We start from the raw sequence: 4,978 nt of genomic DNA, 5'->3' as shown, positions 1-4,978 counted from the left end.
TCCATAGGTCTCACAAGATTTTGACATGTCCTTGTAAATATATTATGATATGAAGTCAATTTTTTTAAAAAATAATAATTTTATTATATCTATAACAACTAAAAAACAATTTTAAATTATAAAAATATCTCATGCTGATGAGTTAAATTGAATCGGTGCATCCAAAGATTTCAACGGGGCTTTTCTATTTCAAAGTTTTATTATTTGTGGGTCAATGTTATTAATTGCTTACATTAGTTGTCAAATGGTGTTATTGATTTAAATTTACATTCAATAATATTTTCAAATTTAGGGTCTATATCAAAGGATTAAAAATGTTAAACGTTATTCGTTGGATAGTCGGCTGAAATTTCAATAATTAATAGGGTAAATCGTATTATTGATCACTTTTGTTTAAGTTTTGTACATTTTTCTCACTTAATTTAATAAACATAAGATTTAGTCACTTCTACTTTTATTTAATTAAAACGTGATCACTAACGAACTGAGACGCGGTTACTAAGGATTAAATGTTGTTATACTTTTAATGGATTGTCGACGTTTCATTTTTCCCACCAACGTTTCAAAAGTAACAAATTGATCACTAAAACGTCAAATAGGTCATTTAACAATGGTTTTATATCTAGTTTACTACAAAAGCTTTCTAATTTTTTCCTATATATATATATATATGCTTTTTTAAATTTTAAAAATAAAACTTAGAAATTAACTTTTTTGAACACAAAACAATCGAATATTTTGAATGATAAACAAAAAATTAGAAAGCTTACTCAAACATTAGTGACTATTTGTATAATTTATCCTTTTAATTTTGTAAATTCATTGTGTCACATCGGCTATCGTTAATCCTCAATAACTACACCTTAATTAAATAAAAACAAAAGTAACCAAATCTTAATTAAATAAAAATAAAAGTGACCAAATATTATGTTTTTAGAATTCAGTGAGGAAAAATGTATAAAACTAAGATGAAAGTGACCAATCTTTTAGTTTACCGTAATTAATATTATCTTTAAATTAAAATTTTGATAATTGATTGAACTTGGATGGAAAAATACAAACTGATTTAGTTTTCTTCATGCAGGTTGGTCCATAAACAATTCAAGGTGGAGTCTTCATGACATGCTGGATATCACATATCTGTTGCATTAGCTTCGGTTCTAGCAATTATGATACGTTTGTTTTTGCCAAAATGTTGAGATTTCTGTCTTCCATTGATCAACCTTAGTCTGTTAATTCTTGCACTGCTTCTGTTTGCAAGAAAATATTGAAACCATTTAGCGGAAAGCTTCGGAGTTCGCTTCATAGTTAGACGATCGACGTAGTAAAGTCCGAATCTTGAACTGTAACCTCCTGCCCATTCAAAGTTATCCATCAAGGTCCACAGAAAGTATCCTCGTACATTAGCACCCTTCCTGTCTCAAATTAACAACCCATCTTAATGTTAATAAAGCTTTCATTTTCGGGTTACACAAACTCAGATGCAAGTGTTGGATACATGTATGTGTTTATCGAGATACTCAGATTCGGATACAAGTGTTGAATACAGGTATGTGTTTAGCAAGTGTATGTTCATTTTTCTAAACTTTTTCGGTCCTTAAAAGGTCATATTCTCGTACTCATATTTGAATATGGGCAAAGGTAAAGAAAGATAAACTAAATTACCTAATTGCTCTGGCCAAAGCAGCAAGGTAGGCCTTGTGGAATTTGATTCTGTTGACATCATGCAGCAAATCTGGAACTGCCTTAGTCAGTGGAGCAGAATATCCTGCAAGAATTTAATCAAGTTAAAAGGAAATGCATATACATACATATACATATATGGATTTGTTGAGAAAAATAATTGATGTTCTATACTAATGTTACAGGTTCGAATTCTATCAGTATCTACACCGACATGCCTACTGCTTGAACTCAGCTGTGTCAGATTTAAAAACAGGGATGGACAAAACCCATAGCTCTGCAACTTACCATTCTCTGTTACATATATAGGCATGCTATTGTATCTTCTTGAAATATAATCAACAATCTTCTCCATGCCCCTTGGAACAACATAAAATCTTTCAACACCAGTCTGCCAAGAAAACAGCAAAGTAAACTTGTAATAAACTTCAGATTTGCAAAGTAAACACGGACTGCCTAGATACAAGCAGGAGCAAGAAAAGGAATTACCGGCTCTCCAATTAGAATGCCATCTCTTTCTCCAGTTGTGTATGCAAAGCCTCTGATGAAATGGTCTCCACCTAAGATGCAAGGAGAATGGATGCAGTCCTTGGCATATAATGTTGAATAATGGTTAAGGCCAATAAAATCAATACTGCCTTTCAAATATTCAGTTTCTTCAGTGGAAAACCTTGGCAGTTCACTCCTGTGGTACTGGCGCATTTCGGGAGGGTAATCTCCAAATACCAAAAGGATCCAGTACCCTGATTAATGATAACTTAATTCATGTTACATTGAAGAACATGTCTTTACTGAACTGGAATTTTAGTTCATTTGGTTCATGTAGTAGGTTGAGATTTGAATCTCAGTATCTGTAATCCTTCTCCTATCCGGAGTTAGGCTTCTTAGAGGTAAAAACCATATGCAACTTATAAAAACCATTCTAGAGGATTGTATTCGGTTTGCTTTGGTTCACAACTTTTAAATGATGTATTCCACCATAGAAGTATTAAAGCTTTGGAAGGTTGGAAGCAAACACAGTTTAATACTTCAGTTGAGATTACTTACCAGCAGCCTGTAAAAGCCAGAACTCGATTGACGGCTTGATGGTCGGATTCTACATTTCGTAGTGGTTCATACATATGTGTTTGTGCAATTATTCCTATAGAACCACCTTGTTTCGACTGCAGTGGCATCAAATTTGTGTAAGAAAAAACACCAAGCCAGGTTCAAGCTAGAAACATATAGGAAATCTCATTCTTTAACCTGAAATTGTTCTCGGTATATCTTAACAGCCTTCGCATGGGCTAATAACATGTTGTGAACAACTATAAAAGGCTCGTTGTTAGAATTGCCAACGGAACAATTTCCGAAAGGCTGAGAACAACGAGCAGGTGGATAAATTCCTCTAACATACGCCATTTCTGCAAATATATATTAGGCTCATTGATAGTTGCCCAGTACTTAACTCTATCACCAAAGCTCTTGAAACAAGTTTCAGCCAAAAGAACAAAATCCTCCCTGCAAAAGAATCAAGATTAGGCAAACTAACAACATGAATTCTTCACAAGAAAAAACAAAATATTCTTCAAACAAGAAAACCTGAAATTCAGTAAAAAGTTATGATTTTGGTTAAAATATGGAAATACTTGAATGCGAGGAGAAAAGGAGAAATTACTGCATCAGAGGACTGAGCCACGCCCCATATCTATCACCCAGTTCTTGTGGATAATCGAAATGGTGTACTGTCACAAATGGTTCGATCCCTGCTTTTGCATTTGCTTAATCAAATTCTATCATTTATCAAAATTCTCAAGAAACAATTTTAACCCCTTACCCCTTAGCAAGAGGTTGTTTATAACTTTGTTATAGAACTTGATTCCACCCGGATTAACTTCACCAAACCTTCCTCCTGTTCCAGCATCGACAGATCCTACAAATTGTTATAATCTAAACAAAACGAAGTAAAATTATGGGTTTTGGAAGCCATACTAGGTAGAATTCTAGCCCACGAAATCGAAAACCGGTATGCATTTACCCCAAGCGACTGAACGGTCTCGGCATCCTTCTGGTAAATTATACAGAAAACAAAGCAACAATCATACCTTTTTCTTCTCATTTCTAAAGGCTGAAATCAGAAAAAAAAATGAACTTATCAGTTTGACAATACCAAGAACAGATGGTAATTATCATCTGCAATATCTCCATTCTCATTGTTTTTTAATGTTTCCTAACAGACATTTCATCAAACTGTTAAGCTTCAAACATAAATGCTGAACTCCAGAGTCCAGACATCTACAATCTCAAAATTTCTTGTTTACCAGGAATATGACTGAAAACATCCCAATTGCTTAGGCCTTTACCATCTTCAAGATATCCTCCTTCAACCTATATACCATGAAAAAACAGAAGTGAAAAGCAAAGAACTTAAACAGACAAACAAACTGCAAATTACAGGCATGGATGAACATGAAAAAAAGCATGCTAGCATGCCTGGTATGAAGAAGTAGCTGTCCCAAACAGAAAATTATCTGGGAATTCCGATCTCCTAACATCTTGGGCATTAGAACTAGAAGAAGAAACAAGTAGATCTACAACCCAAAACATCGAGAAGTGAATTATGGCATTAACAGTCATCTTAGAGATACAGAAAAACAACAAAAATAGCAACAACAACAAAAAAAACCTATCCTGGATATCACTGGATCATCTAAATAAATAGAAACCACCCATTTGAGAAGTTCCAATTATTGATAAACAAGGGTCCCATGCACAAATTGTTCATTACCAAATCACTGTCATGGGGGCATGAACAGCTGCTTGTCTCATATTAAAATGGAAGTGCAATAATTACTTTTACTGTGTACATGAATCATTGGGTTGAGTTTGATTAATACCTCTAGGGATTGTCCCTTTCATGTAATTCAAATCACTGCTGCTGAATCATAAACGAAATCAGTTGTTGTTAAAAGGAGTATTACTCATCCAGATTAATAAAAAAAATTAATGCTGTTGGAACCAAATTAATTATTTACTATATTTGATAATTTGGTTAAAACCAAAATTACTTATTTAGTTTGATAATCATTTTTTTAATCTGCAGAGCCAATCAGTAGATATTTTAATGTCTTACGCCTAGTCGGTTCAGGTGAAGATTTGAAAGAAAGGAACGAAATGTATTAAAACATGTGATAATGAAACCGTGGAATTAACCAGACATATCAACACTTTCAATACTAGGATTCGAAAATGACACTACAACTACAGCTTTTAATCCCAACGCTATCGAATAAATGTTAGAATTAAATCATAATAA

General features: G+C 33.4%; 1 pseudogene; it reads right to left on the bottom strand.

Moving 5' to 3' along the window:
- Positions 1 to 1,011: 1,011 nt before the first annotated feature.
- Positions 1,012 to 4,491, bottom strand: LOC120129207 (annotated as a pseudogene).
- Between the last annotated feature and the right edge of the window lie 487 nt (positions 4,492 to 4,978).

This window comes from Hibiscus syriacus, unplaced genomic scaffold (assembly GCF_006381635.1).
Source record: "Hibiscus syriacus cultivar Baekdansim isolate YM2019G1 unplaced genomic scaffold, ASM638163v2 tig00110483_pilon, whole genome shotgun sequence".
Lineage (NCBI taxonomy): Eukaryota > Viridiplantae > Streptophyta > Magnoliopsida > Malvales > Malvaceae > Hibiscus > Hibiscus syriacus.
The sequence above is the reverse complement of the archived record's forward strand: the minus strand, read 5'-3'. Positions and strand labels throughout refer to the sequence as shown.